Source organism: Asterias rubens, chromosome 1 (assembly GCF_902459465.1).
Source record: "Asterias rubens chromosome 1, eAstRub1.3, whole genome shotgun sequence".
In the NCBI taxonomy this organism is placed as follows: domain Eukaryota; kingdom Metazoa; phylum Echinodermata; class Asteroidea; order Forcipulatida; family Asteriidae; genus Asterias; species Asterias rubens.
The window spans coordinates 31283605-31310802 of NC_047062.1; the positions used below are offsets into that span (position 1 = coordinate 31283605).

At 40.5% G+C, this 27198-nt stretch overlaps 1 pseudogene; it reads left to right on the forward strand.

Annotated features, from left to right (window-relative positions):
- The first annotated feature begins 587 nt into the window (after positions 1-587).
- LOC117294558 lies at positions 588-26899 on the forward strand (annotated as a pseudogene).
- The last annotated feature ends 299 nt before the right edge of the window (positions 26900-27198 follow it).

The window sequence follows — 27198 nt, forward strand, 5'->3', positions numbered from 1 at the left end:
AGAATGATTCAAAAGCATAGCTGAAAGTTTTTATAAGTCCGGGCTTTTTTTTCTCCAATAATATATTTGTTTTCTCCAATAATCACCACATGCCGTGTGTTTCATGCATTAAATGTCCTAAATTTATGGGGTGTGTCGGGTCTACTCCCTGGCCTCTAGCGTCGCTTTGAAAAATCCCCATAGCACTAATTTTTGTACGAGAGGAAAGCCCTTGAAATTGTCCATCCTATGGTGCTAAACTTGTTTAGATTGAGCAATAATTTTAGGTCAAATTTACCCGTTGTACTTTTGATTTTCTGTGTGCACAAAAATCCCGTAGGGAGGCTTGTTAAGTTCGTTTCGGAGCACAGCCGCCTACTTTTAATTTTCGGTATCAAGAAGTCTGGAAGCCGCCCTAAAACTTTGAAATTTGGATGCAGGAAAAGAAACTGAGAGTCACAGAAAGAGCAATGGAGAGATCATGGTAGGAGTTACAAGAAAGGACAGGATCAGAATGAGGACATACGAAGACAAACATAATGCCAGGGACATCATACAGGAAATGAAAACAACGAAATGGAGTTGGGCAGACCACCTTGCAAGACGCCATGACAAAAGATGGACACATTGCATTACGGAATGGACCCCGAGAACACATACGAGACGGAGATGGGCCCGGTGTGGACGACATCACAGAGGGTGCAACCATAACATGGATGCGACGCGCACAGGAAAGATCGAGATGGAACAATGATGGAGAGGCCTTCCTCCAGCCTGCAGTGGATGGAGAGACATAGGATGAACAGAATAGCGGCCAAGAGGCAAACGAAACAAAACAATATTGTGTTCCAGTGCTCCACAGTTCCACAGTTCACAACACGATGTTCATGATAAAGGTGGTCAAACGAGACGGGGAATATTGATAATGTGTCCCCCACCCTTCGAAAATGGGGTGGGGTGGGGTGGGATACACGTCCCTTCCACTCTTTCAAGGGGAAGGTGCAAATCTCTCAACGATGGAGCATTCGTGTGAGAAGCCTTTACGCACGGCGTGCGGGTGCGGGCCCGATTAAGGGCCCGGGAAAATTTTGCATTCTAGATGCTCTGTGATGCAACCTAGGGCCAACTTTGAGGGGGATATTGTGTCATTCTTTGCCCACAGGATTAATGCCCATATAGGGACACAGTGTTTCGTCTTACACAGTGCAAAACTTGGGCTTCATGATAAAGGTTGTCAAAAAGCTGGGGGGGGAGGGACACATTTGATATTGTGTCCCCACCCTCCAAAAGGTGGGGGGCATGTCCCCCTGCCCCCCCCGATTGACGCCCATGAAGCGAGCGTGCATGCACTGAACCTACATAATATGCAGCATGAATATTCAAGTATTTTATGATTGCAGCGAATACCCAACGGCCAAACATTTCCCATGTCCTTCATGACATGCACTTATACTTGTAATAAATGGCGAACGTGTTCCGTCAACCAAGAGCTTTAAATTTACTGCAAGGACGGTTTTGCACGGGGCGGACACAACTGCATATGCAAATGTGTCCGGGCGGACACAATTGCATTATGCAGTAGCGTCCAGGCGGACACGATTGCATATGCCAAACCAACTTTCCGTATGGCGCCACCACTTTTTCACTCATTCTTCCTTTTTACAAAAAGGGATATGTCATTGAGGGAAATTAAATACTATTATTTCATATCGAATGAAAAAGTGGTGGCGCCATACGGAAACTTTTTCGCAAAACCGTCCGGCGGACATTATTGCATAGACATTATTGCATATATGCAATAATGTCCTCCGGATAGTATTGACTAGAGGACATAATTGCATGCGACACCGACCGTAAGGCTCGGGGGAACCCGGAGTTAATACCCCAATAAAATATAATTCAGGAAAACTGAAGTCAATAATGTCAATGCATTTTTTGTTCGTTTTTGTTTTTAATGAGCGGGGGACTTCTAAATATTGTTTGTGTATTTTTGAACAATATTCAAAATATATTAATAAACTATGTACAATTTAGCGTTGGTTGAATAGGACTTTTATTTAAAATGTACTGGGGTTCACCCTCGTGACACCCATCGGCTCTGTGTCCAATAATGAGTAGAGGACGCCCTCAGTTATTTTCAATATCGCAGTGCATATGATCACGTGACACACAGGCACATTGCACCGCCGCCATTTTTAAAGAACAAAATGAATGGACCATTTGTGTACAGTCTCTCACATTCCTCTCCAGCACATTCAAGGTTTTACCATTTACTGAGTTTCAAGGACACATCTACACCACAACAAGTTCATGGTGAGTTACTAGTTTGTTTTTCACAACGTTCACAACGATGTTTTCGTTGTAAAGGAATTTGAACCTGGGAATTTAGGGACATTTTGGGCACTACACTTACATGTTTTCGACCCCAACTTTTACTTTGCTTACCCCCCGTTTACCGAGAGACAGACTGTGCAAGCTCCAGCGGTGACAGAAGCTCTGCTGTTTACTCGCGGTCTGTATTTTCGTCAGGCTTAATCATGCTGAGAATAAAGTTTCCTGTCGTAGGTTATGCCAAAAAATCAAACATTTATAAAAATGATGAATTTTTGGTATAATAACTCACTATTATTAAATAATCGTAGCTAGTTTCTCTGTCCTTACTCTATGGTTTCGATAATGTAACCCTCCTCCCGTGGCCGCCAGGCCGGAGGGTTACGAGATTCCTTTGAGCGGAAACGGTTGATCTGGTCCAACACATACAATTTCGACAGCTAGTCACCAGATTTGCCCCATTTTTACCACTTTCAAAAATCATGACACAAATTCTGAGGGTACGAACTTAATCCGCAATGTCTAATGCAGCCTGCCATAATACTCAAAACACCATTTAGGAAATATTTTGAAGAAAAATGGACAAAAACTTACCAGATCCCGGAGCGAAATCCCAGGTTCATATTTTGAACCTGTCCCATCGCTTTGCAAACGCATTATTTTGTTGTTGGGCTAAACCATTCTGTAACAGGGGTGTTACAATGTCGCAGTGCGTGTGCGCGCTGTCCGTTTGCATTGCACGCCGTTCACTCATAATGGCGCGCACGCACTGTAGCACTGCAACATTGTAACACAAAAAAATCTCTATGAGATGCACATCAAAATAATTTTTGTGGTCTCACTATTCTCATCTCATGGTCTGTTTGCACATGGCTTCAAGTATGAATTTGCCTTCCCCTTTCACACAAAAGAATTCTTTTAAAAGAATTTTAGTCGTGCATAATACGTTTCAATTTGGAGAATTTTCGGACAACATATTCGGTAATTCTAACCTGCACATTTCAACAATGTCGTCTGCGCACCGAATAATTGAGTCAACACATGTATTTTTTTATTTTACTTTTCGGCCTGCGGGTTGTGTTGTAAAATCCAACATTTCTTCAAATTCTGCGAATGAAAATTCTTTGCAGCACTTTTATTTTCAAGACAAAAAAAATCTCAACTCACCATTACACTTTTGTAGTAGTTTGAACTCGGAAATCCGGTGAAAAGCTGAATTTCTTGGAGATAAAAGACACGGAAACTTTTCAAAGTCCTCCATTTTTTCTTTGAAATGTGCAAATCATGCAGATTTTCACCTACGACCCAAGCCGGCGTCCTCCGTCCAGCCCCCAGCCAATCAGCAACCAGCTTTGACATTTGCATAACAAAGCCGGACCTTCTAGAATTTTCTTGCCCAACTTTTGTGACCATATTAGGTACTAAATGGGCGGGCCCTGCAAGAGTTGAAACTATTTATTTTAAAAGGGGTGATCGGGTACGTCTTCTTGCATGGGGTAAACTCGTGAAATTATTAAACCAGTGTTTACATGGTGAGATTATTATTGACTGATAATTAAGTGAACAATGACCCTAGAAGAAAATAGAAGACACAGAATAATAGTACTGAGATTTGTTGTCTTAAGGTATGGAGAATTTAGAAGTTGATCAATACCACCATCCGCTGAGAAGTAGGTATAACACCTGTTTTGATAGACACGTAGTGAGAAATTAAAAATTTATTAATTGGATTATACTATTTGTATGGTTTCAATATCCCAAATAACTTTTCTTTTTCCAAGACAGTTTTCTTCGCTCTTTACATATAATTACTTTTTTAACAGATCAATCTTTAGTCGCTATCTGCCAATTTCTCAATTTGTTTTCGGGTAATTTCGTCAGTTTCTTTTCACCCCGTTGAACCCGACTTTTCCCTGCCATTGATCCCCATTATTATTATGGAAGGATACCCTTCCCCACGTGACCCAACGCTTTTCTGTCCCTACCAAGTAGTCTGTACACTTTCTATACAGCCTTTTGTTAAGGGGATTAGCATCTGAGAAGTTTTTGTTTTACACGTGTTTGACATACGATCGAAACATGGGACTGATTTCATAAATCTATTCCTTATACCCATGGCTATATCAGACTAGCGCCCCAAGTTGTTAAGTCTGCTAATTAGCTCAGCCCAATTAATTTAATAAGGGAAGATTTTACGAGTTTTTGTACTGTATACGCAGTATATACTTAAATAACAACGACGTAAGGTATGGGTAATTACAAAGCCAAGAGTTCCATCTTAATTGGAAAATATTAATAATTTTTATTTCATAAATCTATTCCTTATACCTCTGGCTATGTCAGACTAGCGCCCCAACTTGTTAAGTCTGCTAATTAGCTCAGCCCAATTAGTTTAATCAAGGAAGAACATACGAGTTTTTCTACTTTTAACGCTGCATAATGCTATACAAAGAACAAGCGTAAGGTTTGGGCTGAGCTAATTAGGCAAGATAACACGTCGGGGTGCTGATCGCATTTAGCCATGGGTATGAGGAACAGACTTATGATTTAAATAAGAGTAATATTTTTCAACTTAGCTGGAATTCGTTTGTTTCGTTTTTGCATAATTATACCCTACGCATGTATTAGCATGAAAGCACATACATTACCAAATTTCGTAAATTCTTCCTTTATTAATCAAATTGGGCTGAGCTAATTAGCCAACGTAACACATTTAGGCGCTAATTTCATATAGCCAGCGGTATGTGGAACAGATTTCTGAAATAAAAATTATTAATATTTTCCAATTAACATGGAACTCTTGGCTTTGTAATTGCCCATACCTTATGCGCTTGTTGTCTAAGTATCAGCGTATAAAGTACCAAAAATCGTAAAGTCTTCCCCGATTAATTTAATTGGGCTGAGCTAATTAGCAGACTTAACACATTGGGGCGCTGGGCTTATATAGCCAGGGGTATGAGGAATGGATTTATGAAATAAAAATGAACGATATTTTCGAATTAAGATGGAACTCTTGGCTTTGTATTTGCCGATACCTTACGCGCTTGTTATATAAGTATAGCGTTTAAAGTACAACAATTCGTAAAATCTTCCCTGATTAATTTAGTTGGGCTGAGCTAATTAGCAGACTTAACACTATGGGGCGCTGGGATTGTATAGCCAGGGGTATGAGGAACAGATTTATAAAATAAAAATTAATAGTATTTTCCAATTAAGATGGAACTCTTGGCTTTGTAGTTGCCGAAACCTCACGCTAGTTCTTATTATAGCATATACAGCGTATAAAGTACAAAAACTCGTGAATTCTTTCTTGATAAAATTAATTGGGCTGAGCTAATTAGCAGACTTATCAAGTTGGAGCGCTGATCTGATATAGCCAGGGGTATGAGAAATAGATTTATGAAATAAAAATTAATAATATTTTCCAATTAAGATGGAACTCTTGGCTTTGTAGTTGCCCAAACCTCACGCTAGTTCTTAGTATGGTATATACAGCGTATAAAGTACCAAAATTGGAAAATTCTTCCTTGATTAAATTAATAGGGCTGAGTTAATTAGCAGACTTATCAAGTTGGAGCGCTGATCTGATATAGCCAGGGGTATGAGAAATAGATTTATGAAATAAAAATTAATAATATTTTCCAATTAAGATGGAACTCTTGGCTTTCTAATTGCCCATACCTTACGCTTGTTCATGTATAGCGTCATGTACAGCGTATAAAGTACAAAAACTCGTAAATTCTTCCCTTATTAAATTAATTGGGCTGAGCTAATTAGCAGACCTATCAAGTTGGGGCGCTAGTCTGAGTTAGCCAGGGGTATGAGGAATAGATTTATGAAATAAAAATTAACAATAATTTCCAATTAAGATGGAACTTTTGGCTTTCTAATTGCCCATACCTATACACTTGTTCTTTGCATATCATATAAACAGCGTATAAAGTAGAAAAACTCGTAAATTCTTCCCTTATTAAATTAATTGGGCTGAACTAATTAGCAGACTTAACACATTGGGGCGCTGGGCTTATATAGCCAGGGGTATGAGAAACAGATTTATGAAATAAAAATTAATAATATTTTCCAATTAAGATGGAACTCGTGGCTTTGTAATTGCCCATACCCTACGCGCTTGTTATATAAGTATAGCGTAAAAGTACACAAATTCGTAAAATCTTCCCTGATTAACTTAGTTGGGCTGAGCTAATTAGCAGACTTAACACTCTGGGGCGCTAATCTGATATAGCCAGAGGTATGAGGAATAGATTTATGAAATAAAAATTAATAATTTTTGCTAATTAAGATGGAACTCTTGGCTTTGAATCTACCCATACCTTACGCGTGTACAATCCTTCCGCACTGTCTTCGACGGGTAATGACGGTCGTTGACAGTTATATCGAAATTTGGTGCTAGCACCAAATTTTTTTGCCATCACCAAATTTGGTGTTGGGCCCAAATTTGGTGCTCACTTCAGTCTGGTATAATTAAGGCCGTGTCCGAAACGACGACTTCGGCTACAGCTACGTCTAGATCAGCGCGTCTACCAGTGTTGAAGAATAGGCAGACGCACGCGATCTAGCCGTAGCTGTAGCCGAAGTCGCCGTTTCGGACACGGCCTTAATTCACACGACGGCTCTTGTAGTATAGCGCCCTCTATTGTCGGTAACAGAAAACCGTGGTTTAGCTTAAAAGATGGCGGCGCCCTTAAACCGAATTTGATTGCCAACAACAACCTACTGTACATTCACATTGGACTGCAGCAATAGCCACATTATCTGAAATTGTGGTTTATCTACAGATACGTTCCCCTGTAGACCACACCTCAGTGGAAACATGAACTCAGGCAAGTAAATAGATTAGAAGTGAATTATTCCTCGTAAGAACTCTTTGAAAGTTTGAATTAATTGTCACGATCGATTGTTGATGTTGTCATGGTCATGACATAATATGATGATAATGGCATGATTGATGATGGTTGTTGAATTGAAATTTGAACACTGTTGAATGGAATTTACTTTATTTTTCCTCCACTTCAAGTTCACACTTCCATCCACCAGATCAAAATAAATTAATTTCTTTCTAAAGTCATCAATCAATACAACACAGACCCAGTGTAACTGGGGCGCTGTATTCCTTTTTTTAGAAATTTTGACATTATCGGTCATTGTACGTGTATTTGTACTATTGTTTGTAGGCCTAAGCCTATTCGGATAACTTTACGTATGGCGCCACCACTTTTTCACTCATTTTTACAAAAAGGGATATCTTATTATTGAGGTAAATTAGATACTATTATTTCATACCGAATGAAAAAGTGGTGGCGCCATACGGAAACCTTTCTGCCTATTTTTCCGCCTTTTTCGAAATTAATGTTAAAATTTCGAAAAAGGAATCAGTGCCCCAGTTAATACATCCGTTTCCCTGCCACCACTTTTCATGCAGAAAATTGTAATTTTTGACGATGTTTTTTAATTTCACTCAACAAAAAGGAAAAAAAGCATTATGAATGTATATTGAGTAGGTTGGGGAAAGCTTTAGTTGTACAGTACACAGGAAACTTCAGTTTTGGCTGGCTAACGGTCATAAAACTTTCACTCATCAATGCTGATTTGAAAAACGTAAAGCGTTAAGAAGGCCCTAAATAATTATGTGACCCCTACATAAGGCTCACAGGGGAGTCTTATAGTTTCTAGAAGTAGGCCTACATTATCTCATTGAGGTAGGCCTAATTAGACTTGATATTATTTCATATTGAATGAAAAAGTGGTGGTGTGTGATACAGAAACTTTTCCCTATACAATCATCTAGGCCTACAAGTCAACTCTTCTACCCTTTCTACTGAACACAGACTCAGAACACGGTCCATCATGAAGTTTTTCACTGATCAAATTGAGATACAAAAAACCTAAAGTTTATTCTGGCTTTTAAATAAAGAATTAAAAACAAAATTAAGGAACATTGAAAAATGTACCAATACGATCGAGTGACTCAATCGCTCAACGTTTTGTGTAACTGTAAAATATGTAGACCATGGATATATCCAAGTAGGAACCTTCAGCTTTTCAGTTTCAGGAGGTGAAATAATTTTTTAATGGAAAACCAACTTTTCATGCTGAGATGCTACCCAAGTTATTATGAAACACCCCCCAAAAAGTTCACACTAAAACAGAAATGAATATATTCTAGGCATTGCATGGCAAGCCTTGCTCTAGTCATCGTCAGGAGACTGGAGTTAATAACTTGACATTAATCAATGTGATCACTTTCTTTTTTTGCAGCTTGTGGGTTTGAAAGCAGAGTTATTCCTGAAACAAGAGGCACTCGGCAAAGAACAACTTCAAGAGAACTCTACTACAGTCAAGGCTAAACCTGTTCCTAAGGTAGGCTGGACCTTGGATGAACTGAAATGAGACTCTGTCTGAAAAGGTGGTTATTTACTATGTTCACCTATGTTTGACACCCCCATGGAAGTGTCGTGGCCAAGCGGTACAGAGCACTGAATTCAAACTTTGTTGTTTCTGATCAGCAGAGTGTGGGTTTGAATCCCTAGCCGTAACAAGACACTTCACCATTGCTTCGTCCTTCGAAAGGGGCGTAAAGCTGTTGGTCCCATGTGTTGTGTAACGCATGTAAAAGAACCAATTGCACTTGTCGCACTTTTTTATCGCAAATAATATGAGTAAAACCTGAGTCACAAAAATAATCTTCGTCTCAGTGAAAATTGTTTCAGCATGTAAAAACGTATTAAAAACTAGTTATGATAAAAATGCAGCTTTGCTGTAAAAAGTATTAAAATACTTTTTACGACAAAAACTGAGACAAACATTATTTTTTTGTGGCATTGTTTTACTCATTTCTCTAAAACTGCAGAACCTCAGCAAGTTAGTAATTATTTTAAGGAAATCTTTCTACTATCATTATCTTCAAACGGTGTATGTAAGTTAATCTAAATCTGTGGATTTCGTGTTTTGTGTTACAAAAAGTACCCAGACCCTTTAAGCAATCAAACTCAAGTTAAAGGCAGTGGACACTATTGGTAATTACTCAAAATAACTATTAGCGTAAAATCTCTCTTGGTGACGAGTAATGGGGAGAGGTTGATGGTATAAAACATTGTGAGAAATGGCTCCCTCTGAAATGCCATAGTTTTCGAGAAAGAAGTAATTTTCCACGAATTTGATTTCGAGACCTCAAGTTTAGAACTTGAGGTCTCAAAATCAACTATCTAAATGCACACAACTTCGTGTGACAAGGGTGTTTTTTCTTTCATTACTATCTCGCAACTTCGACGACCGATTGATATCAAATTTTCACAGGTTTGTTATTTTATGCATGTTGAGATACACCAACTGTGAAGGCTAGTTTTTGACAATTGCCAATAGTGTCCACTGTCTTTAACATTTCAAGTTCCAATCAAAATTATTCAAAACTTTACCCTGTCAGTTTCCTTGTGGTTATTGGTTTTTTTTTTTTTTTTCACAGAAAGCAAGTATCTGGACCAAGAAGAATGACGGAGTTCAGTCCCGAGCTGAGAAGGATAAAGTCCTTACAGCAGAAGAAGAAAATGCATTGGATAAATCAAGGTAAATAATGTAAGATGCATGTTTCACTCCCTAAAAAAGTTTTGAAGGTAGTGCATTTTGCTCCACCAGCCATGCTCCTAGTGGATGATCCTTACAGACTTTGAAGGGGGTAACCCTGTTTCAGCCCTAGGAGTAGGTGGCTCCTAGTGGTTGACACCCATGCCTACATCCTTAGGGACTGTGAAGGGGGTAACCCTGTTTCAGCCCTAGGAGTAGGTGGCTCCTAGTGGATGATACCCATGCCTACATCCTTAGGGACTGTGAAGGGGGTAACCCTGTTTCAGCCCTAGGAGTAGGTGGCTCCTAGTGGATGATACCCATGCCTACATCCTTAGGGACTGTGAAGGGGGTAACCCTGTTTCAGCCCTAGGAGTAGGTGGCTCCTAGTGGATGATACCCATGCCTACATCCTTAGGGACTGTGAAGGGGGTAAGTCTGTTTCAGCCCTAGGAGTAGGTGGCTCCTAGTGGATGATACCCATGCCTACATCCTTAGGGACTGTGAAGGGGTAAGCCTGTTTCAATCCCAGGAGTAGGTGGCTTCTAGTGGATGATACCCATGCCTACATCCTTAGGGACTGTGAAGGGGGTAACCCTGTTTCAGCCCTAGGAGTAGGTGGCTCCTAGTGGATGATACCCATGCCTACATCCTTAGGGACTGTGAAGGGGGTAACCCTGTTTCAGCCCTAGGAGTAGGTGGCTCCTATTGGATGATACCCATGCCTGTATCCTTAGGGACTGTGAAGGGGTAAGTCTGTTTCAGCCCTAGGAGTAGGTGGCTCCTAGTGGATGGTACCCATGCCTACATCCTTATGGACTGTGAAGGGGTAAGTCTGTTTCAATCCCAGGAGTAGGTGGCTTCTAGTGGATGATGCCCATGCCTACATCCTTACAGACTGTGAAGGGGGTAAGTCTGTTTCAGCCCTAGGAGTAGGTGGCTCCTAGTGGATGACAGCCATGCCTACATCCTTACAGACTGTGAAGGGGGTAAGTCTGTTTCAGCCCTAGGAGTAGGTGGCTCCTAGTGGATGACAGCCATGCCTACATCCTTACAGACTGTGAAGGGGGTAAGTCTGTTTCAGCCCTAGGAGTAGGCGGCTCCTAGTGGATGGTACCCATGCCTACATCCTTAGGGACTGTGAAGGGGGTAACCCTGTTTCAGCCCTAGGAGTAGGTGGCTCCTAGTGGATGCTACCCATGCCTACATCCTTATGGACTGTGAAGTGGGTTTCCTGTTTCAAAACAGCTAAAACTTAAAGTCACCTGGAAAAATATTTTTTTTTCTCCAAACATAAGAGTATAATGTTGATAAACAATAACATATTTTTTTTAGTAATTGTTTGTCACGATTTATATGTTAAAAAAATAAATAAAGTTGTTTATGGGGTGACTCCGCCTACCCCTTTTGTGAAGTCAATCGAGGCAGACCTTGCCTTGATCGAACATCGAACACATGTGGAAGTACATGCAAGTCCTAGTCGTGAGTTTGTACGTTTTGAAAAAAAGTTTTTTCTTGCATTTTTCCGGCAATGCCGACCAGGTGTATTGCTGGTAAATGCAGTAAAACAACTTTAAATGGGGTCAGTTTGCAAAGTGGTCGGTCCATTGTCTTTTTTCAGCGCTGTGCAGCGAACACTTCGAACCGTCGTGCTTCGAATCCGGAAAACAATACACCACACATTTGACATGAAAAGAAAAGGTATTCTGAAACATGACACCATCCCAACAATTTTTCTTGCTAGTGGGACGTCGAAGAAGGTACCTGAAAGACGTGATGAACTTAAAGGAGCATTTGCCTGATGAGAAAACAATTTGGGTAATGTTTCAACTTTGAGGGCATGTTTTTAGCTTACACCAATCGTCAAGCGCCAAGCTATCTTGTGTTGGCACTGCATGCCATTGTCCGTGCAGGGTAATCCGAGTGGACCGTCCGCACAGCAGCCATAGTGCGTGCAGACATGGTTCGTGACCATAGTTCTGTACGTATGCATCATACCGATCAGGTACCCAGTATACGAGGCCAGACTACACATTTTCTCTTCAACTATCGTGCCTCGATTGACGTCATGGACAGCGCCCTCTCGGGTCGGGCCTAACTCTTGAAAAATAAAAATAAAACAAATTTTTTGGAACCTTAGTCAACTATTTGTTCATATTCTACTCATCAAAACACATATTATGATTGTTGACAAAAGCTTTATTTTGAATAAAAATACCACTTCCAGGTGACTTTAAGAAAAGTTTGTTTTAACTATAATAGGGCCTATATTCCAGGTTTTGCATCGGAGATAAATAATATAATTTGTTTACACCGATGTGTATGAAAGCACTGTATACTCAGTACTTTCCCGAGTTATACATGTGTCTGCTCTAGCAATGCAAAGGTCATGGGTTCAAATCCCACCTGAGTGATTTGCCTGTGATAGTTCTCTGTCCTTACTCTATGTTCTGATAAAACAGTGAGTATACAATGCCCAACACACATCTGTGTTAAAGACTCTGGACACTATCGGGTATTGTCAAAGACTAGTCTTCAAATTTGGTGTATCTCAACATATGCATAAAGTAACAAACCTGTGAAAATTTGAGCTCAATCGGTCGTTGAAGTTGCGGGATATTAATGAAAGAAAATACACCCTTGTCGCACCATGGTCACACGAAGTTGTGTGCTTTGAGATGCATGATTTTGAGACGTCCAATTCTAAATCTGAGGTCTCAAAATCAAATTCGTGGAAAATTACTTCTTTCTCCAAAACTGCGTCACTTCAGAGGGAGCTGTTTCTCACAATATTTTATACTATCAACCTCTCCCCATTACTCGTAATCAAGAAAGGTTTTATGATAATAATTATTTTGAGTAATTACCAAACTGCCTTTAAAGGAACGTTACAGAAATGGTAAGAAACAAAAATCGTGAAGATCACAGATGTACATAAAACTTACACGGTCTGATGATGATGATAGTAGAAAACATCCCTTGAAATATTTCTGTCTGAAATGTCATATTTGATGAGAAATAAATATTCTAACTTTGCGTTTGGAGTTTATCGCTCAGTGAGCGTTTGATTCATTTTAATTTTGGCATCGATGCAATGCAAAATTTGTAATCGGTTTTTCACTATTCTCTCGTGACCCAGATGGCCGATTGATCTCAAACTTCTACAGGTTTGTCAGTTTATGTATTGATGGTGGATTACATAAAGTGCTTACACTGCCAGCAACTGTTCTGTTAGCAAAAACCAATTCTGTAATGTTCCTTCCCAAAAGAAGTAAATACCAGGTAACGATGGTATGTTTTAGTGTTTCAAGACTTGATTTTTTTGTTGTGTTTTCAGGGCAGCCTTAGAGACCAAGATAAAGCTCTAGGAGGAGATGTCAAAAGGAGCCATTCTGACAGCAGGTAAAGAGTTGTGCCCTTACGCTTATTTTCCTAAAGGGTTAAACAGAACCTGTGACTGTTTTTTTTAACCATCAACTTTCTCTACTGATTCCAAGCAGACCTACACATGTGTGAGCCCATCTTTAAAGGAACACGTTGCCTTGGATCAGGCCAGTTGGCCATTTATGGGAATAAAATTTTTGACTCCCTTAATTAGGTTGCTGACTGTGTTTTAGTCCACGGCATACAAGGAAAACACTTTCGAGGCATGTTTGTGTGGATCATTATATTCAACTTTTAAAATATCTTTCTAATCAAATGCATTTCATTGTCCGATCCAAGGTCAACGTTTTCCTTTAAAGCCATTGGACCCTTTCGGTAAACAGTATTGCCCAAAGCCCACACTTCGTGTATCACAACTTCTATATCAAATAACAAACCGGCACGTTAATCCGGAGGTCGTTGGTTCGAATCCCACTCTAGTCAATTCTTTGTTCAACCCCAAAAATCATTTACAAATTTACCCAGTCAGTTTCCCTTGTGGTTTATATTGATAAATAACAAACCTGTGAAAATTTAGGCTCAATCGGTCATCGGAGTCGGGAGAAAATAACGGGAAAACCCACCCTTGTATCCGCGCGTTTCGCCGTGTCATGACATGTGTTTAAAATAAATCCGTAATTCTCGCTATCGAGAATTGATATTGTTTTTACTTTTTTCTCAAAAATTAAAGCATTTCATGGAAGAATATTTCAAGAGAAGTCTTTTACCACTACCTTCTGTAAACCCTGTAAGTTATTTGTAAATCTGTTAACTTTTTTTGTTTCTGTACCGAAAGGGTCCAATGGCTTTTAAAGGATTTGGGTACCTTTTCAAAATGTCCATAGATTTACATTAAACTTACACAGTTTGAAGATAATGATAGTGGAAAGCTTCCCTTCAAATAGTACTTACTGAGGTGCTGTAGTTTTTGAGAAATGAGTAAAACAATGTCATGAAAATACGTTTGTAAATGATTAAAAGAATTTTCGTCTCATGAGACGAAAATTATTTTCATGACATTGTTTTACTTAATTCTCAAAAACAACAGCACTTCAGCACGTAATATTTTCAGGGAAGCTTTATACTATCATCATCTTCAAACTGTATAAGTTTAGTGTAAATCTGTGAAAAAAGGAGGCAGCAAGGGCGGGGCCAGAGTATGAGATGGGGGCCACGGATGTACCTGGCCCTGTCAACCCTCTAGATCAATGGTAAGGAAGTCATCCAGGGAGGGGGAGGGGGAAAACAGGAGGCAGCAAGGGCGGGGCTGGAGTATGAGATGGGGGCCACGGATGTATGTGGCCCTGTCAATCCTCTAGACCAATGGTAAGGAAGTCATCCAGGGAGGGGGAGGGGGAAAACAGGAGGCAGAAAGGGCGGGGCTGGAGTATGAGATGGGGGCCTCAGATGTACCTGGCCCTGTCAATCCTCTAGACCAATGGTAAGGAAGTCATCCAGGGAGGGGGAGGGTGAAAACAGGAGGCAGAAAGGGCGAGGCTGGAGTATGAGATGGGGGCCACGGATGTACCTGGCCCTGTCAATCCTCTAGACCAATGGTAAGGAAGTCATCCAGGGAGGGGGAGGGGGAAAACAGGAGGCAGAAAGGGCGGGGCTGGAGTATGAGATGGGGGCCACGGACGTACCTGGCCCTGTCAATCCTCTAGACCAATGGTAAGGAAGTCATCCAGGGAGGGGGATGGGGAAAACAGGAGGCAGAAAGGGCGGGGCTGGAGTATGAGATTGGGGCCACGGATGTATGTGGCCCTGTCAATCCTCTAGACCAATGGTAAGGAAGTCATCCAGGGAGGGGGAGGGGGAAAACAGGAGGCAGTAAGGGCGGGGCTGGAGTATGAGATGGGGGCCACGGATGTACCTGGCCCTGTCAACCCTCTAGATCAATGGTAAGGAAGTCATCCAGGGAGGGGGAGGGGGAAAACAGGAGGCAGAAAGGGCGGGGCTGGAGTATGAGATGGGGGCCTCAGATGTACCTGGCCCTGTCAATCCTCTAGACCAATGGTGAGGAAATCATTCGAGGGGAAAATCGAGCTAAAAATCCCATCTCATTTGCTGCTTATTTTTGCTTTGTAGAAAATGTTTAGGTGCTTTCCTCACTTGGTATATCTCTAAGTAAGTATTTATAACCATGTTTTTAAGACCAATGTGTTTAGTGTGGATGGTGACAGCACATTTGGCTACATTGGGTAATTAAATTGTCAAAGACAAGTATTCTCAGTTAGTGTATCCCAACATATGAATCAAATACAAATGTGTGAAAACTTTTAAAACAATCGAAGTAGCGAGAGAGTAATTAAAGAAAAAACACCATTGTTGCCCAAATTTGTGTGCTTTTAGAAGCCTGAGAAAGGCTTCAGGCCTGAATGTCTTTAATTACTTGGGTGAAAAGTTGCCCCTTTCTCAAAAACTATGTTACTTCAAAGGGAGCTGTTTCTCGCAATGTTTTATACTATCAAATCAGCAGCTCTCCATTGCTAGTTATTAAGTAAGTGTTTATGCTAACAATTGCTTTGAGTAACTACCATGGTGTTCAGTGGATTTTAAAGTCATACTTTCCTTGTTTTCTCTTCTTCTTTGACAGTTGAACATTCAAGGTTGGAAATATTTGTTTTAAAAACTTTGTGACACGTGGAAGCCAGCTGGTCATAAACACTGGTCATTATCAACCATTCATAAATACCCCAGACAGTTTCTCTACTCCTATTGGTGGAGAGTGCGTCTCGTGGGGGTGTTTAAACGGTTGATAAAGACACAGCTGAAGCTGTTTAAGACTGGCTGGCTTCCGCATGTCGGGCGCGTGCGCGCCAGATTATCACGCGGAACGTAAATCATAGCTATACAGCGCGTAATATATGTAAGCGCGCGCGTAATCTTTTTATAAGCACGCGCGCGTACACACAACCCACGCGCATCAAACAGATTCTTCACAAAGTTTTTGAAAAAAATATTTCAAACCTCGAATTTTCAATTGTCAAAGTGTCTATAATCGTATTTTGTTTAAAGTTTTTTAACAAAAGGGCATTTATGAATGGGAATAAAAGAATAGTGACTCGTTCTTAAACGTCCGTTAAAAACCTTGCAGGGTCGTTGCCGTGCGATAAAGGCCCTCGCCTTCGGCTTGGGCCTTTATCACACGGCAACGACCCTGCTGGTTTAAACCGGCCGTTTAATAACTCGTCGCTACACTTTTACTCCCTTATTTAAACACCCCGCACGTGACGCGCTCTCCACCAATAGGAGTAGAGAAACTGTCCAGAGTATTTATGAATCTACATTTAAAGTCTGTACTTTCCTTGTTTTTCTCTTCTTCTCAGAATGGATTTTGTGGACACCTTAGGACGATCCAGACGCTGTATGAAGAAAGATCTTCCTGAGCTCATCAACATTGATAAACGTCTTAATCCTCAGGCATTTAGGTAAGTCCAGATTATCACCAGATATAAATGATTGGTCTCCGCACTCGCTATTTGATTCATAGTTTGTAAAAGCACACAATTTGTGCAACATTTTGGTTTAGGAGGCTGAAAAAAATACAACTCCAAAGAAGTCACTCATACAGAGTGAACTTGGTAAACTATTCTACATTCTGGTAATGAAATAAGTAGTAATAGTAATAATGAAAACTTATAAAGCGCACAAATCCATCCTCATGGCGCTAAAAAAGTTACCCTTAAAAAGTGACTAGCACTATGACCCTGAAGGTAGCTGTGTAGAGAAGATGATGAAGAAATTTCAGTTTTAGATGTTGGAGGAAAACCCAAACAGTTTATGTGTAGGCCTACAGTTCAGATTTATCCAAGTTCATGGTCTGGGTCTTGGTGTCAGACATTGGGGTCATGGTCTTGGTTCTCAGAGGAGGTCTTGGTCTTGGTCTCCCCCTAGGAGGTTAGGTCTTTGTCTTGTCTCAGTCTTGGAGGGAAGGTCTCGGTTTTAAAGAGATGGCCTTGGTTTAAATGTTAGGAGGGAGGTCTCTTGGTCTCGAACTTGAACGTGAGTTCTTGGACTTGGTCTCAATTTCTTGGTCTTGGTCACGATCTCAGTGCGGAGGTCTTGGTCTTGATTTTAAGCTACAAGGGAAGGTCTTGTTTTTTGTCTCGATCTTGGAGGGGAAGTCTTTGACTTGGTCTTGAGGTCTTGGTCTTGATCTCAGACGGAAGATCTTGGCCTTGGTTTCGAATTTGGAGGTTAGGTTTTGGTCTTGGTCTCACAGAGAAGGTATCTGTCTTTGTATCAATCTTCTTGTGGGATGAGTATTGCTAGTCTCAACATTTCATCTAGCCTGCTCTAGTCATCATCAGCACTCACACCACCCTTTAAAGGAACACGTTGCCTTGGATCGGTCGAGTTGGTCTTTGAAAAGCGTTTATAACCGTTTGTTATAAAATGCGTATGGTTAGAAAGATGTTTTAAAAGTAGAATATAATGATCCACACAAGTATCACTCGAAAGTGCGTGGTTTTCCTTTACCTCGCCGTCAAACACGGTCGGTCATTTATGGGAGTCAAATTTTTGACTCCCATAAATGGCCCGCAAAGTAAAAGGAAAACCACGCAATTTCGAGGCAAATTTGTGTGGATCATTGTATTCTACTTTTAAAACATCTTTCTAACCATACGCATTTTATAACAAACGGTTATAAACGCTTTTCAAAGACCAACTCGACCGATCCAAGTAACGTGTTCCTTTAACCATGTTAACTTGACCTGTCTTTGTTTGCATAACTTAGGGAGAAGGAAGACAAAGAGAAATCTATGAAGCAAGAATCACTTCCAGATTTTCGCTCTTGTGATAATAATATCTGTTGGCATGTGGCCTTCAAGGATTTGGGTACTTTTTGTATCAAACACAAAACACAATGTTCACAGATTTACATCAAACTGACCCTGTTTGAAGCTAATGACAGTAGCAAGCTTCCCTTAAAATATTACTTACTGAGGTGCTATAGTTTTTGAGAAATTAGTAAAACAATGTCATGAAAAAACGTTTTTACATTCTATAAATAATTTGCCGTCTCATGATCACTGAGACAAAAATTATTTTCATGACATTGTGTTACTCATTTCTCAAAAACTGCAGCACCTCAGCAAGTAATATTTTCAGGGTAGCTTTCTACTATCATTATCTTCAAACTGTAAATTTGGTGTAAATCTGTAGACATTGTGTTTTTATCCTACAAAAAGTACATAGACCCTTTAAAGGATTGGGAAAGAGGAGACTGTTAAATCAGCCATGATGGGAAGAATACTGCCCTCTGGTGGCGGATGGGGATGAGATAATAAGCTTCACTTTAATACCTGTTTTTGTTTTGCATATCTTAGGGAGAAGGACGACAAAGAGAAAGCTATGAAGCAAGAAACACTGCCAGATCTTCTCTCTAGAGGCATGCATCGGAAGATGATGAGGAAGAAATGGGAGGCTGAGGAGGAAGAAATGAGGAGCCGAGGTCCTGGGCCTCTTCACTACCAGAACCTCAAGTTTGATGGTAAGGTGTAAGATAGGGTTCTTAAAGGCACTGGACACCTTTGGTAATTGTTAAAGACCAGTCTTCTCACTTGTTGTATCTCAACATATGCATAAAATAACAAACCTGTGAAAATTTGAGCTCAATAGGTCGTCGAAGTTGCCAGAGTCGATAACGAGAATTACTGATTTATTTTAAACACATGTCGTGACACGGCGAAACAGGCGGATACAAGGGTGGGTTTTCTCGTTATTTTCTCCCGACTTCGATGACCGATTGAGCCTAAATTTTCACAGGGTTTGTTATTTGATATCGAAGCTGTGATACACGAAGTGTGGGCCTTGGACAATACTGTTTACCAAAAGGGTCCAATGGCTTTAAAGGCAGTGTACACTATTGGTAATTACTCAAAATAATTATTAGCATCAAACCTTTCTTGGTGACGAGTAATAGGGAGAGGTTGATGGTATAAATCATTGTGAGAAACGTCTCCCTCTGAAGAGCCATAGTTTTTGAGAAAGAAGTAATTTTCCACGAATTTGATTTTGAGACCTCAGATTTAGAACTTGAGGTCTCAACCATCATATGCTGAGGTTCACCATCTGTGGAGGCTAGTCTTTGACAATTACCAATAAGTTGCCAGATAATAATGACAGAAAAAATGCTTTTGTCGCATAAGTTGTGTGCTTTCAGATGCTTGATTTCGAGACCTCAAATTCTAAATCTGAGGTCTCGATATCAAATTCGTGGAAAGTTACTTCTTTCTCGAAAACTACTTTACTTCAGAGGGAGCTGTTTCTCGCAGTGTTTTATACTATCAACCTCTACCCATTACTCTTTACCAAGTAAGGATTTATGCTAATAATTATTTTGAGTAGGTCTCAAGGGTTGGGAACGGTAGGAATATTTCAATTTGACAAAGACCACTCTATTGGGCGCCTGCCCGTATTCACTCATGTAGGATTCCTTTTTTACTTGAGCATAATGATTCAGTCTAGTCAGTAGATCGTTCTTGTGGTTTAAAGGGTCTATGTAACTTTTGTAGGACAAAAAACACAATGTCCACAGATTTACACTAAACTTACACAGTTTGAAGATAATGATAGTAGAAAGCTTCCATGAAAATATTACGTGCTGAGGTGCTGTAGTGTTTGGGAAATGAGTAAAACAATGTCACAAAAATTATTTGAATTATTTACAAACGTATTTTCATGACATTGTTTTACTCATTTCTCCAAAACTACAGCACCTCAGTAAGTAATATTTGAAGGGGTAAGGTTTCCACTATTATTATCTTCAAAATCTTCAATACCCAAATCTTTTAATGGGTTGCGATCATGTGCCCACGGGAATGTTATTTCGGAACACGCAAGATTTGTTGTGTTTTTTTTGTATTGCCCGGGTTTCCAAGAGGATAATTTTAAACAAAATGTTTCAGCATATTCTAAAAAATATTACCATAGGTTAGCTCAATAAATTTTTGAGACGGTGAACAAAAGCCACATTTTCTCAATAGATAAAAATAAGTCTTGAGGTACATTTCTTGAGAACAGTCAATTTCTCTACTGGGTTAGAAATCATTGTTTCATTATGACAAAACAAATTAAAAAATACAAACTTGTTCTGCAAAGTGATCACTGAAAGGTGGTTAAAGGGAAGGTACACGTTTGGTAATTACTCAAAACAAATATTAACTTAAAAACTGACTTGGTGATGAGCATTGGAGAGCTGTTGATAGTATAAAACATTGTGGGAAACGACTCCCTCTGAAGTAGCATAGTTTTTTGAGAAAGAGGTAATTTCTCACTAAAATATTAAAAGACTTCTAGCTAGAAGTCTTTTATTCCCATCTGAAAGCACACAAATTCGTCCAATAAGGGTGTTGTTTCTTTCATCATTTTCTCGCAACTTCGTTGACCGATTGAGCCCAAATTTTCATAAGCTTGTTATTTTATGCTTTTGTTGGGATGCACCAAGTGAAAAGACTGTTCTTTGACAATTACCAAATGTGTACCTTCCCTTTAAAGGCAGTGGACACTGTTGAAATTGTTGATTGTATAAAACATTATGAGAAACGGCTCCCTCTGAAGTAACGTAGTTTTTGAGAATTTTTTTTTCCATGAGTTTGATTTCAAGACCTCATGTTAGATTTTGAGGTCTCAAAATCAAGCATCTGAAAGCACCCAATTTTGTGTGACAAGGGTGTTTTCTGTCATTATTATCTTGCAACTTCGATGACAAATTGAGCTCAAATTTTAACATGTTTGTTATTTCATGCATATGTTGAGATACACTCAGTGAGAAGACTGGTCTTTGACAAAGACTAGCCTTCACAGTTGGTGTATCTCAACATATACATAAAATAACAAACCTGTGAAAATTTGAGCTCAATCGGTCATCGAACTTGCGAGATATGAATGAAAGAAAAAAACACCCTTGTCCCACGAAGTTGTGTGCGTTTAGATGGTTGATTTCGAGACCTCAAGTTCTAAATCTGAGGTCTCAAAATCAAATTCGTGGAAAATTACTTCTTTCTCGGACACTATGGCACTTCAGAGGGTGCCGTTTCTCACAATGTTTTATACCATCAACCTCTCCCTATTACTTGTCACCAAGAAAGGTTTTATGCTAACAATTATGTTGAGTAATTACCAATAGTGTCCACTGCCTTTAAAGACCAGCATTCTCACTTGGTGTATCCCAACATTTGCATACAATAACAAACCTGTGAAAATTTGGGCTCAGTTGGTCTTCGAAGTTACAAGAAAATAATGAAAGAAAAAACACTCTTGTTGCACAACTTTGTGTGCTTTCAGTTGCATAACCTCTTTCTCAAAAACTACGTTACTTCAGAGGAAAACTATGGGAAAACAGTTGAGGAGATGTTTTCTCTGCAACCTTACTAGTTTGTACGGTACTTGTAGTTTAGCACTTGGATAAGCATAGCCTGAACATCTGACGCCACACTTCGTGGCTCGCAAATAACACCAGAGACCGGCATCAAAAACTGGCGTGTGTTTTGACTTTTGTACTCATTAATTTCACATAGAGATACGCAGTCAAATTCCATTGCGGACTTGACAGTAGTGTACTGTTTGGGCATAATGGGTGCACGTTTATCCAATATCATTGTATCCAATGGAATCACTGGATCTAGCGGCATGGACCTGAAAGACAGACCCCCAGTCTAGGATAGGCATCACAACCAGCCCTCAACCCACAACCCGCATAATAATAATAATAATAACCCGTTTTTATATATCGCTTCTCACACCCGGAGGGCGTCCCAAAGCGCTTCACATTATTACCATGGTCACTGGGCCTTAAATCACTCCTTAAACCATCTCAGCTCCCTGGTGGGGAGTATGCAGCCTGTGCAACATCAATATGCGCTACTCGGTTAAATCAATCACAAGAACCATCTCTGCCCTCATAGGTCCCCATTTACCCCTGGGTGGAGAGAAGCAATTATAGTTAAGTGTCTTGCTCAGGGACACAAGTGTCACGACCGGGATTCGAACCCACACTCTGCTGAACAGAAGCATCAGAGCTCTTATCCGCTCGGCCATGACACCCATACATGTATATCAAAACCCATAACCCACCTCGACAACCCAACAACCTACAGCAACAAAATTCCAAAGTACAACTCACTACCAACACCTCAGAACCCACAACCCTTCTCTTGCAACTTCGATGAGTAATTGAGTCCAAACATTCACAGACTTGTTATTTTATGCATATGTTGGGATACACCAAGTGAGAAGACGGGTCTTTGACAATTACCAATAGTGTCCAGTACCATGGTTAGTTTTGCGATAGCACCATGTTTAAATAAGGGAATCAATGTGTGGTGAAGAGGTTTCCAACTAGTGGTTTAATCCCAACGAGGCTTGGTTCTTGATAATTTTACCGAGACGAAGTCGAGGTAAATTATAGAGAACCAGGCCTCGGCGGGTTTAAACCACTAGTTGAAAACCTATTCAACACACTTTGATTCCCATTCATACCTTTTCGGTCAAAAACATCATCACTTTTTTGTCAAAAAGTAAAACAAATGCAAAAATTATAATTTTTAAAAGATTTCTTTCAACACAACACCCCTCTAGCTATGAAATGGTAAAGCCCTCCGCCCCCCTCGGGTAAACAACTCTTTATAAGGGAATGTTGTGCGCGTCGCGCGTATCGCGTGATGTAGCACATCTGTTTCAGCCATTGTTCTCTACCAATAGGAGTGAAGAAACTGCCTTATAAGAACAGGTGCAAGGTCGCGTGTCACGCCCATGAATTAACACTTTTTACCGGTCATAAACAAAGGTTTATACACACCCACGTGACGCGCTCTCCACCAATAGGAATAGCAAAACTGTCTGAGGTATTTATGAATCTCTTTTTGAGTAGAGTTGGTTCTGAGAAGAACCGTTGGTTGACAACTCAACGATTGTCAACCACCAGTTCTTTTCAAAACTACTACTCTCAGTGAGATTTACACAAGCCTCCCCTCATGGAATAAAAATTGTGATGCGATCTAAACCCATCACAAGGTGATGAAAGTATTCATTTCTGAGTTAATTTATATACATGAAATTTAAGGGGACACTCCACTCTTTTCGTATCTACCTCTACCTCCATGGTAGGACCAAGGGTGGATTTCACAAAGAGTTAAGACTTGTCTTATCTCGAGTTAGGACGAGTTACTCGTCAGTTTGTAATATCTTCTAGGACTATAGTCCTAAGTTAGGAATAGTCCTAACCCTTTGTGAAATTGACCCAGTTGGCCTTGGTTTGAGAAATCAAGCTTTAAAGTTCCAAATGCACATTGATACAGATGTTTTTCAAGAATACAGTTGGAATATCGTTTTGTGCAATCGTTTCTTTTTTCAGACGCTTGGTCAGAGAACCAAGAGTGACCAGCTTAAAGCGAAACGCAAAGCGGCCCTCAAGGCCCGACTAGATAAAGTGAAGCAGCGTAACCGAGCCAAGGGGGAGATAGTTGAGGAGGAGGGCGATAAGGACCATCAGGAGGAGGAGGAAGATGCGAGGATGAAGGAGGAGTCAGAGTCAGCGAGACGAAGACAGAAGGAGGAGGATGAGAAGAGATTAGCAGAGAGGCTGAGCAAGACGGCGCCGGCGAGACCTTGGGATATTGGAAAAGGTAGGGTACCCTTCTTCATCTTCTTGTTCTTTTTTAGGGCGTTTGTGTCGTTCGCTTGATGCGGAAGGCTCTAGCAAAGTATTAGACTCGAAGTACATTAAAGCCATGTTCCCATTGGACTTTTCCTTCAGCTGTCACGTGGAAATTTACCGTGACTGGCTTTTGCGTAATTCTACAGTGCGTTCCCACCTAGACTTATATTCCGCAGCGTTTGCAAAGTTTTTTTACAGCGTGGTCGCGGTAGGTTTACAGCAAGGAGCTGTTCCCGTTGCTCTTTCTAAGTTACAGTGGCTGTGCGGAAGTCTTCTGCGCCCTCTTTCCGCTTGTTAGTTTTACATCACAGTTGCGGTAAATTGACAGGGTCAGTTTACTATGCGTCCCCTTGGATTGTATTGTCATTCTACAGAGAAGTTGCGGTACTTAAACCAAAATTAGTCCATTTGGGAACACGTTTTTGTAAACATACATCAATTTTTCGCTATCTTTGTGAGGACTTTCCTTTGTCCCTCTAACTAAACACTCTCCATAAGAGCATGAGAAAATGTGAGGATGTAAAAATACAAAGGAGTCCAGTGCGAGGACAGCATTGCTTGTTTTGAGTTCCTTTGTTCTACTGTCCCCTCTCTTCCGATGAAACCATGTCATCGAATTCAATGAATTCAAACTCTGGTGTTTCTGATCAGCAGAGTGTGGGTTCGAATCCCCAGCCGTGACACTTGTGTCCTTAAGCAAGACACTTACCCATTGCTTCGTCCTTCGGATGGGACGTAAAGCCGTTGGTCCCATGTGTTGTGTAACGCATGTAAAAGAACCTAGTGCACTTATCGAAAAGAGAAGGGGTTCGCCCCGATGTTCCTGGCTGTGGTTGCTTAATGCGCCGTAGCACCTTGTAAACCCTTATAAGGTGCTAACTAATTGGGTCTCAACATTCATCACTGCAATAGCCTATCTTTCTGAAAGTTTGTATATACTCAGCGCCTTGAGTACCTCGTTAGGTAGATACGTGCGCTATATAAGACTTCGATATTATTATTATTACTATTATGTATTGTATGTTGATAAACCTTGTAAACATGGTAAAAGAAGAACATGCACTAAACCTTGTGGAGAGTTAGGATTTCAGAGTCTTGTTGTGATTAAAGGGGCTGTTTCATGATCAAAGCAGATCTGTGGCTGTACATAGTATCATGAACTCTCACCTGCATGTTTGCGTGTACTCGCCTTAGATATGATACACAGGGCACATGTGTGACCTGTCACAACAAAATGAGCTAAAAGTCGGAATTTAAAATAAATTAGCTATTCACATTTCTGAATTCTGCAGATTAATAGCTTTCCAATGGTATACAATACTTGGGGTAACAATAATCCTCCAAGTCGACAGAGCTTGTGGAAACAAGAGAGTTCTCACTTATCTAATGAGAAAGATTTGACTTTGACCGTCTGTAATGGGAAATGGCACAATGCGACTTATAGCTCATTTCGTTGTGACAGGTCACATATATGTACAGTAATTCATGAATCCGTTTAAAGCTACAGGCCTGTTGAGTATAACACAGCCCCTTGGAACCTAACCTTCCTAAAACCTTCTACATCCTCTTTGCTGAAATAAACGGTTCAGAAGGACTTTACACCGCAATAACAATATTGTACCAGGGCTGTGTTTTGAGAACGTTGCATGGAGGGACGTCTCGTCTTCTTGGTCACGTTGCATGCTGAACCAAATTGTTAGTCCAAATGTAGCACATATCAATGCGCAGTTCAATCTGGTACCGCGTGTGCGCACATGTTTTTGTTTTTAAAGGCAGTGGACACTATTGGCAATTACTCAAAATAATTACTATCATAAAACCTTACTTGATTACGAGTAATGGGGAGAGGTTGATAGTATAAAACATTGTGAGAAACAGCTCCCTCTGAAGTGACGTAGTTTTTGAGAAAGAAGTAATTTTCCGCGAGTTTGATTTCGGGACCTCAGATTTAGAATTTGCGGTCTCGAAATCAAGCATCTGAAAGCACACAACTTGGTGTGACCATGGTGCGACAAGGGTGTGTTTTCCTCTCATTAATATCTCGCAACTTTGACGATAGATTAAGCTGAAATTTTCACAGGTTTGTTATTTTATGCATTATAATGTTGAGATACACCAACTGTGAAGACTAGTCTTTGACAGTTATCAATAGTGTGCAGTGTCTTTAAAATGGCTGCAAATTACTAGTATTGCGGTAACACCATGTGTGTATCTGCTTGCCGGTTAGAGTTTGTTCTTAGAGAACTGTCTTGCTTAATTCTACTTCCGTGGAGTAGATTGATCGGGAGACTTCTCAGTTCAATCTGGCACCGTGTGTGCGCACATGTTTTTGTTTTTAGCAAAATGGCTTCATAAGTACTCGCAACACAAATCAGGTATCAGTTGCAATCGCCAAAACGCACCCCTGATGTCAACTGAAGATATTGAAGACTTTGTTAAACTTTTATTATCAGGTAGCTGTCATTTAAAACTAACAATTTGTTTACAATTCTTATTTATAAACAGAAGAGTCGCAATGGGACAGGGTGAAGAAGCAAGTACATGAAGAGCGCCCTCAAGAGTTTGCTCCTCCACAGCAGTACAACTGGATGATGCCATCGATGAGACAAACTCCAAAGAAGAAGAGCAAGTTTGCGTCCACAGAAAGTTGCGACGACACGCTTAACACGTCAAAACAGCCGCAGGAGTTCGCTCCTCCTAGTAATTCTGCAAAGTGGAACATGAGACAGGGTTTGTCTGCAAGTACTTCGTTAGAGTCCAAGAAATCTAAGGATCAAGGCAGCAGGCTGGGGAATCGAACCAAGAACCGCAAAGAACTGGAGAAGATTTCTGCCGTGGAGGTAGCCTGATCGTCTGACGTCATTCTTCAAGGCTCGTGAATAACACCAGAGAGCGGCCAAAAACCGGCGTGTAGTTGACCTCTGACCTCTGTCGTTTCACATATAGATACGCAGTCAAATTACATTGCAGACTTGAGAGCAGTGACTATTTGGACATTATGTCACTGCATGTGCATTGTATCCAATGGGAATCACTGGATCTAGCGGCAGCGACCTGTCTTTATCCTTGCGGATAAAGACAGGGGCCCAGTCTACCATGGAGGGATCGGAGCTAAGGTAGTTAGTGCGGACTCTATAGCACAAGCTTTGTTTTTCTTCCGTAGTAAGGCAAAGAAGTAGGACTCAATAGAGGTCACAATTTGACAATATTTGATAAAAGGAAAA